At 47.2% G+C, this 11,924-nt stretch overlaps 1 non-coding gene across 1 annotated transcript; it reads left to right on the top strand.

The window, feature by feature from the left end:
• Window positions 1-11,218: 11,218 nt before the first annotated feature.
• trnas-cga (transfer RNA serine (anticodon CGA)) lies at window positions 11,219-11,300 on the top strand. Its single transcript has one exon. It is a non-coding gene; the product is annotated as a tRNA-Ser (tRNA).
• Window positions 11,301-11,924: the final 624 nt, after the last annotated feature.

The raw sequence follows: 11,924 nt of genomic DNA, 5'->3' as shown, positions 1-11,924 counted from the left end.
GTAACAGGACATTTGGATAATCATAATTTAATAGGACAAAGTCAGCATGGTTTAATGAAGGTGAAGTCATGTTTGACAAATTTGCTGGAGTTCTTTGAGGAAGTAACATATAGGGTGGATAAAGGGGAACCAGTGGACGTCCTGTATTTAGACTTCCAAAAGGCATTTGACAAGAGGCCACACAAAAGATTATTGCTTAAGATAAATAATCACGGGATTGGGGGTAATATTCTGGCATGGAGAGAGGATTGGCTATCTAACAGAAGGCATAGAGTTGGGATAAATGGTTCATTCTCAGACTGGCAATCAGTAACTGGTGGTGTTCCGCAGGGGTCAGTGCTGGATCCCCAACTCTTTACAATCTATATTAACGATTTGGAGGAGGGGACCGAGTGTAATATATCAAAGTTTGCAGATGATACTAAGATGGGAGGGAAAGTAGTGAGTGAGGAGGACATAAAAAACCTGCAAGGGGACATAGACAGGCTAATAAGTGGGCAGAGATTTGGCAGATGGAATACAATACTGGAAAGTGTGAGGTTATGCACTTTGGCAGGAAAAATCGTAGAGCAATTTATTATCTTAATGGCAAGAAACTGGAAAGTGCTGAAGTACAAAGGGATCTGGGGGTCTTGGTGCCCGAAACTCAAAAGGTTAGTATGCAGGTGCAGCAAGTGATTAAGAAGGCCAATGGAATGTTGGCTTTCATTGCTAGGGGGATAGAATATAATAATAGGGAGGTATTGCTTCAGTTCTACAAGGTATTGGTGAGGCCGCACCTGGAATACTGCATACAGTTTTGGTGTCCATACTTAAGAAAAGGCATACTTGCTCTCGAGTCAGTACAAAGAAAGTTCACTTGATTAATCCCGGGGATGAGGGGATGGATATATGAGGAGAGGATGAGTAGATTGGGACTCTACTCATTGGAGTTCAGAAGAATGAGAGGCGATCTTATTGAAACATATAAGATTGTGAAGGGGTTTGATCGGGTGGATGCGGGCAGGATGTTCTCGATGATGGGTGAAACTAGAACTAGGGGGCATAGTCTTAGAATAAGGAGCTGCTCTTTCAAAACTGAGATGAGGAGGAACTACTTCACTCAGAGGGTGGTAGGTTCATGGAATATGCTGCCCCAAAAAGCTGTAGAAGCTACATCATTACATAAATTTAAAAAAGAAATAGACAGTTTCCTAGAAGTAAAGGGAATTAAGGGTTACGGGGAGCGGGCAGGAATTTGGACATGAGTCTAGGTTCGGATCGGACATGGCCCTGTGGGTAGCGGAGTAGGCCCAGGGGCTGTGTAGCCTGATCCTGCTCCTATTTTGTGTGTCTAATTCTGTTAGATTCAGGAGATGGTTCTCTGATAGTAGATTGGCGGCTTGGATCAGATCAGCCATGATCTTATTGAATGGTGGAGCAGGCTCGAGGGGCCGATTGGCCTACTCCTGCTCCTATTTCTTATGTTCTTATGGTCTTATACCGTCTGATGAAAGGGAGGAACTGAAAGAAATCAGTATTTGTAGGGAAATGGTGTAAGGGAAATTGACGGGATTGAAGGCCGATAAATCCCCAGGGGCTGATAATTTACATCCTAGGGTGCTTAAGGAAGTGGCCCTAGAAATAGTAGATGCATTGCTGATCATCTTCCAACATTCGATGGAATCTGGAACAGCACCCATAGCTTGGAGGGTAGCTAATGTTACCCCACTATTCAAAACAGGTGGTAGAGAGAAAAATGGGAATTACAGACCGGTAAACCTGACATCGGTAGTGGGGAAAATGCTGGAGTTCATTATAAAAGATGTAATAGCAGAGCACTTGGAAAACAGTGACAGGATCGGACAAAGTCAACATGGATTTACAAAAGGTAAATCGTGCTTGACTAATCTACTGGAATTTTTTGAGGATGTAAATGGTAAAATAGACAATGGAGAACCAGTGGATGTGGTGTATTTGGCCTTTCAAAAGGCTTTCGATAAGGTCCCGCATAAGAGATTAGCGTGTAAAGTTAAGGCACATGGGATTGGGGGCAAGGTATTGACTTGGATAGAGAACTGGTTGGCAGACAGTTGACAAAGAGTTGGAACAAATGGGTCTTTTTCTGAGCGGCAGGCACTAACTAGTGGGGCACTGCAGGGATCGGTCCTTGTACCCCAGCTATTCACAATATAAAATAATGATCTAGACAAGGGAACTAGATGTAATATCTCCAAGTTTGCAGATGACACAAAGCTGGGTGGGCGTGTGTGCTGTGAGGAGGATGCTGAGAAACTCCAGTATGATTTGGACAGGTTGGGTGATTGGGCAAAAGCATGGCAGTTGCAATATAACGTGGATAATTGCGAGGTTTTCCACTTTGGTGTCAAAAACAGGAAGGCAGATTATTATCTGAATAGCAATAGATTGGGAGAAGGGGAAGTGCAACGAGACCTGGGTGTCCTTGTACAGCAGTCACTGAAGGTAAGCATGCAGGTGCAGCAGGCAGTTAAGAAGGCAAATGGTATGTTGGCCTTCGCAGCGAAAGGGTTTGAGTACAGGAACAAGGATGTCTTGCTGCAGTTGTACAGGGCCTTGGTGAGACCACATCGTGAGTATTGTGTGCAGTTTTGGTCGCCTTATCTGAGGAAGGATGTTCTTGCCATGAAAGGAGTTCAGCGAAGATTCACCAGGCTGATACCTGGGATGGCAGGAATGACGTATGAGGAGAGATTGGTTCGATTGGGCTTATACTCGCTGGAGTTTAGAAGAATGAGAGGGGATCTCATTGAAACTTATAAAAGTCTGACAGGACTGGACAGACCAGATGCAGGAAGGATGTTCTCGATGGCCGGGGAGTCCAGAACCAGGGGTCACAGTCTAAGGATAAGGGGTAAGCCATTTAGGACTGAGATGAGGAGGAATTTCTTCACCCAGAGAGTGGTGAACCTGTGGAATTCTCTACCACAGAAGGCAGTAGAGGCCAGTTCATTAAATATATTCAAGAAGGAGTTGGATATATTTCTTAAGGCTAAAGGGATCAAGGAGTATGGGGAGAAAGCAGGGACCGGGTATTGAATTTGGATGATCAGCCATGATTGCATTGAATGGCGGAGCAGGCTCGAGGGGCCGAATGGCCTACTCCTGCTCCTATCCTCGATGTTTCTATGTTTCTATGTCCTTATGTGGGATAAAATTAATACTCAACTAGAAACCGTTCTAGAAACCAGGAAGCTGGTTAAAAGACAGAAGCAGAGTGCGGTAGTTATTGGGTGTTTTTTTGACTGGACGATGTAAAGAGTTGGCCCCCCTGCATCACTGCTGCGACCGTTGCCCTTCTTGCTATTTCAACAATCTGGACTTGGGTACAGGAGGCAGACGTATCGACATTTGCTGCTAACACGAAAAACAGGGAGCCTGGGTAGCTGTGAAGGAACCGTCAGTGAACATTTAGAGAAGAATATGGAGAGGAAATGTACAGCAAATGGTGTGTTAAAAGCTGCCCAGGAGTCTCCAACAATAGATATTTACAGAGCAGAGGAGACCATTCGGCCCACTGTCTTAATTCTGGGTCTTTGCCACAGCAATACTAAACTAAACCCACTGACCCACTATCTCCCCATAGACCTGTATCAATCGCAAACTAATCCCACTGCCCCACTCACTCCCCAAAGCCCTGTAACAATCCCAAACTAATCCCACTGTCCCGCTCTCTGCCCAAAGCCCTGTAACAATCCCAAACTAATACCACTGACCCGCTATCTCCCCATAGCCCTGTATCAATCCCCAAACTAATCCCACTGCCCCGCTCACACCACATAGACCTGTATCAATCCCAAACTAATGCCACTGCCCCGCTCTCTCCCCAAAGCCCTGTAACAATCCCAAACTAATCCCACTGACCCGCTATCTCCCCATAGCCCTGTATCAATCCCCAAACTAATCCCACTGCCCCACACACACCCCATAGACCTGTATCAATCACAAACTAATCCCACTGCTCCGCTCTCACCCCATAGCCCTGAATCAATCCCAGACTAATCCCACTGCCTCGCTCACACCCCATAGACCTGTATCAATCACAAACTAATCCCACTGCCCCGCTCTCACCCCAAAGCCCTGAATCAATCCCAAACTAATCCCACTGCCCCGCTCACACCCCATAGACGTGTATCAATCCCAAACTAATCCCACTGCCCCGCTCTCACCCCATAGCCGTGAATCAATCTCAAACTAATCACACTGCCCCACTCACACCCCACAGAACTGTATCAATCCCAAAAAATCCCAGTGCCCCATTCTCTCCCCATAGCCCTGCGCCAGCACTTTGAAAGAGCTCTGCAATTAATTTCATTCACCTGCCCTTTCCCCATAGCCCTGTAATGTTTTTCCTTCAAGTATTTATTCAACTGCCGTTTGAAAGTTACTATTGAATCTGCTTCCACCGCCCTTTCAGGCAGCGCATTCCAGATCACAACAACTTGCTGCTTAAAAAAAATGTTTCCTCATGTCACCTCTGGTTCTTTTGCCAATCACCATATATCTGTGTCCTCTGGTTACCGAACCTTCTGCCAGTGGAAACACTTTCTTCTTATTTACGCTATCGAAACTATTCATAAGTTTGAAAATCTCTATCAAATCTCCTCTTAACCCTCTCTGCTCTAAGGAGAACAATCCCAGCTTCTCCGGTCTCTCCACATAATTGAATTCCCTCATCGCTGGCACCATTCTGGTAAATCTCCTCTGCACCCTCTCGAAGACCTTGACATCCTGTGTTGACTTTAACAACATAGCACTGATTTGACACGTTCCTGTGAAAGATCATTGATCATTAAGAGATTGTAAATCTCACCTGCTTGCTGCTGTGGTTTGCCGATGTTGAGCTGAGACTGTAAGTGCAATGGTTTTGAAATGACAATCAGAGGGGATGTGGTTTAGACGTCACATGAATGAAATGACAGCTTCATCTTAAAAAGGAGAAGTGTAAGTGAAGGCAGTCCACGAGGAGGCTGGATTGGCTCGTGTGTGTCATGGGCTGTGGTAACCCACTGTCCAAACTGCCTACTGTGGGCAGCAGCAGCTGTCACAGCTGGGAGCATCTTTCTTTATCTTTACAACTTCCCTTCTCCACCTCTCCCCTCCTGCTGACACCCAGCACAACTGGTCCTCTGCTCAGCCATTGCCCACAGCCCGCAGGGAGAGTGGACAAGAAGCCAGGCTCATTCACCCTCTCCCTAACACAGAGCCACAGGCACCAATTGTAACCGCTGCCCAGGCTCAGGTCAGCTCCCTCAGCACAGGCCGGGGATGAAGCCTGGGCCTTTCCAAATGCAAGGAAGCAAGAAACAAATACTGGCCAGGAAAGGCTCAGCGAGTTCGAGAAATCTGTGCATTTGTTTGATTGAAACCAAAACAGCTTCGAACCCAAGGATGCTTCATACAGGTGGAGATATTCAGTTCACTTTTTTGACACAATTCAAATCAGCAGAAGCAATGAACACGTTGAAACCGGCAAATATGAACACATCTATCACAAAGCAACAATAGATTAAGGAGCATATGGCACAGTAAAGGAAGAAATGAAAGAAAGATTCAAAGAAAGAAAGAAAGTACAAGGACTTGGGGTTTTATACACTGGCACTGTGTTTCTTTCTGCGCCGGGACAGCAGAGGGCACAAACGGAACATCAGCCACATCAGTGCCTGAAACATGGTTCAATAGGAACAGGAGGAGGCCATTCAGCCCCTCGAGCCTGTCAAACCAGAACTGGCGGAGGCCATTCAGCCCCTCGAGACTGTAAATCCGGAACAGGAGAAGTCCATTCAGCCCATCAAGCCTGTCAACCGGAACAGGAGGAGGCCATTCAGTCCCTCGAGCCTGTCAAACCAGGACAGGAGGAGATCATTCAGCTCCTTGAGCCTGTCGAACAGGAACAGGAGGAGGCCATTCAGTCCCTCGAGCCTGTTACACAGGAACAGGAGGAGGCCATTCAGCCCCTTGAGCCTGTCAAACAGGAACAGGAGGAGGCCATTCAGCCCCTCTCGCCTGTCGAAGAGGAACAGGAGGAGTGCATTCAGCCGATCGAGCCTGTCAAACCGGAACTGGAGGAGGCCATTCAGCCCCACGAGCCCGTCAAACCGGAACAGTAGGAGGCCATTCAGCCCCTCGAGCCTTTCGAACAGGAACAGGAGGAGGCCATTCAGCCCCTTGAACCTGTCAAACAGGAACAGGAGGAGGCCATACAGCCCCTTGAGCCTGTTACACAGGAACAGGAGGAGGCCATTCAGCCCCTCGAGCATGCTCCACAGGAACAGGAGGAGGCCATTCAGCCCCTCAAGCCTGTTACGCTGGAACAGGAGGCCATTCAGCCCCTCGAGCCTGTTACAATGGAACAGGAGGACATTCAGCCCCTCAAGCCTGTTACACAGGAACAGCTGGAGGCCATTCATTCCCTTGATCCAGTTACAAAGGAACAGCTAATTTATTATTAATGTTTCATGAAATGTGTTTGCTCTGAAATAAATTGTTAAAAATGCTAACCTGCATTGGCCGGGAATCGAACCCGGGTCTCCCATGTGACAGGCGAGAATTCTACCCCTGAACCACCAATGCTCACAGTGACAACAAGGCTCATTTTCCGTTAGCTACAATTTATTTTTGACTTTTGTTAATAGAAGCGAGGACACTGCCGTAAAATATAAAGCGAAATGCAGCAGATGATGGATCTGAAATTGTTCATTAAATGTTGGAAACACTCCACAGGTCAGGGAACATCTGTGGACAGAAAAGCACAGGGTTAACCTTTCAGGTCCATGAACTCTCGGTAGAATTAAGATTTTGCAGCTTTGTAGGTCCCGTGTGAGTTTCCTTCCAAACTTTTTAAACTTTTAAACTGCTCAAAAATTACAAAATTAAATAACTAACCTTCCCTCGAAAAATAAATGGCCCGTACAGTGATCGAACCCACGACCTTGACATTATTAGCACTACGCTGTAACCAACTGAGCTAACCGGCCCATTGGTAAAGCTCACCTATAGAACCGTCCCTGTTTCTGGTCTTTGCCAGCTAAGTCACTTTGTCTTGGAAGGCTGTAAAAGAAAGACTTGCATTTCTACAGGCCTTTCACGACCTCAGGACATCCTAAAGTGCTTTACAGCCAATGAATACTTTTTGAACTTTTTGCATCTGTGACAGGTAAATTGGTCAAGAGGAGGTCAAGAACGTTTTCCACTCGTGTTGGTTCCCTCACCACCTGCCGCAGGCCCAGACTGGCAGCCATGTCCTTCAGGACTCGACCAGCTCGGTCAGTTGTGCTGCTACCGAGCCACTCTGGGTGATGGGCATTGAGGTCCCCACGCAGAGTACATTCTGTGCCCTTGCTGCCTTCAGTGCTTCTTCCAAGTGGTGTTCAACATGGAGGAGCACTGATTCATCAGCTGAGGGAGGGTGGTAGGTGGTAATCAGCAGGAGGTTTCCTTGCCCATGATGTTCCTGTGTAACAGGCTTGAGGGGCTGAATGGCTTCCTCCTTTTCCTGCATAACAGGCTGAATAGCCTCCTCCTGTTCCTGCATAACAGGCTCGAGGGGCTGAATGGCCTCCTCCTTTTCCTGTATGATAGGCTCGATGGGCTGAATGGCCTCTTCCTGTTTATGTGTAACATACCCGAGGAGCTGATTGGCCTCTTCCTGTTCCTTTATAACAGACTCGAATGGCTGAATGGCCTCCTCCTGTTCCTGTATAACAGACTCAAGGGGCTGAATGGCCTCCTCCTGTTCCTGTGTAACAGGCTCAAGGGGCTGAATGGCATCCTCCTGTGCATGTATAACAGGCTGGAAGGGCTGAATGGCCTCCTCCTGTTCATGTATAACGGGCTTGAGGGGCTGAATGGCCTCCTCCTATTCCTGTGTAACCGGCTCGAGGGGCTGAATGGCCTCCTCCTGTTCCTGTCTAACAGGCTTGAGGGGCTGAATGGCTTCCTCCTTTTCCTGTATAACACGCTCGAGAGGCTGAATAGCCTCCTCCTGTTCCTGTATAACAGGCTCGTGTGTCTGAATTGTCTCCTCTTGTTCCTGTGTAACAGGCTTGAGTGGCTGAATGGCCTCCTCCTGTTACTGTGTAACAGGCTCGAGGGGATGAATGGCATTCTCCTGTGCATGTATAACAGGCTAGAGGGGCTGAATGGCCTCCTCCTGTTCATGTATAACAGGCTTGAGGGGCTGAATGGCCTCCTCCTGTTCCCGTATAACAGACTCGTGTGTCTGAATTGCCTCCTCCTGTTCCAGTGTAGCAGGCATGAGGGACTGAATGTCCTCCTCCTGTTCATGTGTGGCAGGTTTGAGGGGCTGAATGGCCTCCTGCTGTTCCTGTGAAACAGACTCGTTGGTCTGAATTGCCTTCTCCTGTTCCTTTATAACAGACTCGTTGGTCTGAATTGCCTTCTACTGTTCCTTTATAACTGGATCATGGGCCTGATTTGCCTCCTCTTCATCCTATGTAACAGGTTCGAGGGGCTTCATGGAGTTCTACTGTTCTTGTATAGATCTTGTATCGCTGAACGGCTTCCTCCTGTCCAATGCAACAGGCTCGAGGCGTTAAAGGCCTCCTCTTGTCCCTGTGTGACAGGCTCGAGGGGCTGAATGTCCTCCTCTTGTTCCTGTATAACAGTCTAAAGGGGCTGAATGGCCTCCTCCTGTTCCTGTGTAAAAGGGTCATGGGACAGAATGGTCTCCTCCTGTTCCTGTGTAAAACGGCCATGGGACTGAATGGCCTCCTCCTGCTCCTGTGTAGTGTTGATGCTGGAAATCTGAAATATAAACAGATGAAATGCTGGAAACACTCTGCAGGTGAGGCAGCATTCCATGTCTGTTTAATAGGGGTCTACTTTCAGTCCCGGATCATTCTGTGTCTGTTTAATAGGGACATGCTGTCAGTCCCGGATCATTCTGTGTCTGTTTAAAAGGGATATGCTGTCAGTCCCGGTTTGTTCTGTGTCTGTTTAAAAGGGATATGCTGTCAGTCCCGGATCATTCTGTGTCTGTTTAAAAGGGACATGCTTTCAGTCCCGGATTATTCTGTGTCTGTTTAAAAGGGATGTGCTGTCAGTCCCGGATTATTCTGTGTCTGTTTAAAAGGGATGTCCTGTCAGTCCAGGATCACTCTGTGTCTGTTTGAAAGCGATGTGCTGTCAGTCCCGGGTCATTCTGAGTACGATAGCAAAATACTGCAGATGTTGGAAATCCGAAATAACAACAGAAAATGCTGGAAAAACTCAGCAGGTCAGGCAACATCCGTGGAGAGAAATTTGAGTTGACGTTTCGGGTTTGACCCTTCTTCAAAACTGGAGAGAAAAGGAACTAGATTGAAGGCAGTCTGTTTAAATGGGATGTGCTGTCAGTCCCGGATCATTCTGTGTCTGTTTAAAAGGGATGTGCTGTCAGTCCCGGATCATTCTGTGTCTGTTTAAAAGGGATGTGCTGTAAGTCCCTGGTCATTCTGTATCTGTTTAAAAGGGATGTGCTGTCAGTCCCGGATCATTCTGTGTCTGATTAAAACGGGTGTTACATAATATTATAGAGTCTGCCCCACAGAAACAGTCCATTTGCACGAACTGGTCTCCACACGAGGCTCCTCCTTCTCTATTTCTCCTCACCCCCCAAATAAAACTAGAATCAGTAATGATAACCATGGAACTATCGGATTGTCGTAAAAACCCATCTGGTTCACTAATGTCTTTCAGGGAAAGAAATCTGCCGTCCTTACCCGGTCTGGCCTTTCTGTGACTCCAGTCCCATAGCAATGTCGTTGATTCTTAACTGCCCTCTGACATGGCCTAGCAAGCCACTCAGTTGTAACAAACCGCTATGAAACAAAATAATAAAAATGAAGCTGGACGGACTACCTGGCCTCATCCATATCATCCTCCTCCTGAGGTCCCCACCATCACAGAAGCCAGTCTTCAGCCAATTCGATTCACTCCATGTGATATCAAGAAAAGGCTGAGCACACTGGATACAGCAATGGCTCTGGACCCTGACAAAACCCCGGCTATTATTCTGAAGACTTGTGCTCCAGCCAAGCTGTTCTAGTACAGCTACAACACTGGCATCTATCCAACAATGTGGAAGACTACCCAGGTATGTCCTGTCCACAAAAAGCAGGACAAATCCAATCCAGCCAATTACCGCCCCATCAGTCTACTCTCTACTCTCAATCATCAGCAAAGTAATGGAAGGTTTCATCCACAGTGCTGTAAAGTGGCACTTACTGACCAATAACCTGCTCATTGATGCCCGGTTTGGGTTCTGCCAAGAGCACTCGGCTCCTGACTTCATTAAAAACTTGGTCCAACATGAACAAAGGAGCTGACCACCAACATCCTGGGGGTTACCATTGAACATAAATACTGTGACAACAAGAGAAGGTCAGAGGCTAGGCATTCTGCGTCGGGTGTCTCACCTCCTGACTCCCCAAAGCCCTTCTACCATCTACACGGCACAAGTAAGGAGTGTGATGGAATACTCTCCACTTGCCTGGATGAGTGCAGCTCCAACAACACTCAAGAAGTTCGACACCTTCCAGGACAATGCAGCCCACTTGATTGGCACCCCATCCACCACCTTAAACATTCACTCCCTCCACCACTGGCGCACCGTGGCTGCAGTGCGTACCATCTACAAGATGCACTGCAGCAACTCACCAAGGCTTCTTCAGCAGCACCTGCCAAACACGCAACCTCTTCCACCTAGAAGGACAAGTGCAGCAGGCGCATGTGAACACCCCCACCTCCAAGTTCCCCTCCAAGTCACACACCATTCTGACTTAGAAGTATATTGCCGATCCTTCATCGTCGCTGGGTCAAAATCCTGGAACTCCCTCCCTAACAGCACTGTGGGAGCACCTACACCACACGGACTGCAGCGGTTCAAGAAGGCGGCTCACCACCACCTTCTCAAGGGGCAATTAGGGATGGGCATTTAATGCTGGCCTTGCCAGCGCACCAACATCCCATAAACGAATTTATAAAATCCTATCAGCATATCCTTCTATTCCTTTCTCCCTTCCTCTTAAATGCATCTAGTAGTATTCGCCTCAACTACTGCATTCTCAGCGCTCTTTGGCCAAAGAAGTTAATCTAGAATTCCATGCTGGATTTATCGGTGAGTATTTATGACCTGTCTTCTCTGAGCTAGTTCCAGACTCACTCACAGTAGGAAGCATTTTCTCGCTAGTAACGTGCAGCTGCGATGGCCGACTGGTTAAGGCGTTGTACTCGAAATCCAATGGGGTTTCCCTGTGTATGTTCGAACCCTGCTTGCAGCGACTTTGATGCAATTTTTTTATTTCATCGGCTCCCTGTGGCGAGCACTGGCCCCGAAATTGATCAGAATTCCCTCCACTGCACTTTATTACACTGATTAACCCAAACTTCCAATTGAAACACGAATAATTTATCGGCATCAATTAGATATTGTGGATTTGTTGGGAACCAGTGAGCAATACACACACAAAGCAGCATCAAAAATACTAATTATGAAGAGCCCTGCAGTGTTTGGTATGGAATCACCTTCAGCTACTAAGTGGGAACACGGTTTGGTTTTGTAAAACTGAACACGAATTAAAAAGTGTGTAAAAAGACCGTGGCAGGACTCGAACCTGCAATATCCTGATAACCTCAGAAATTAATACCGAAGTCTGACGCCTTATCCATTAGGCCACGCGACCAGTAGGAGTAATTTGTAGATCAGCGCCATCTGTGGACAGATAGACACAGGGTCAACCTTCCAGTTCCTTGAGCTCTCTGCAGAACTTAGGTTTTGTAGCTTTGCTTCAAGGTATTACAGCTCCAATCTTTTCAGCAAATAGCAAAATTAAGAAACTAACCACACCATCAAAAAGTAAATGGCCCATACAGGGATCGAACCCACGACCTTGGTGTTATAAGAT

The sequence above is a fragment of the Somniosus microcephalus genome, unplaced genomic scaffold (assembly GCF_052327205.1).
Source record: "Somniosus microcephalus isolate GS21.2 unplaced genomic scaffold, FLI_Smic_1.0 unresolved_chr8, whole genome shotgun sequence".
NCBI lineage: Eukaryota > Metazoa > Chordata > Chondrichthyes > Squaliformes > Somniosidae > Somniosus > Somniosus microcephalus.
This window is presented reverse-complemented; position numbering and strand designations above follow the sequence as displayed.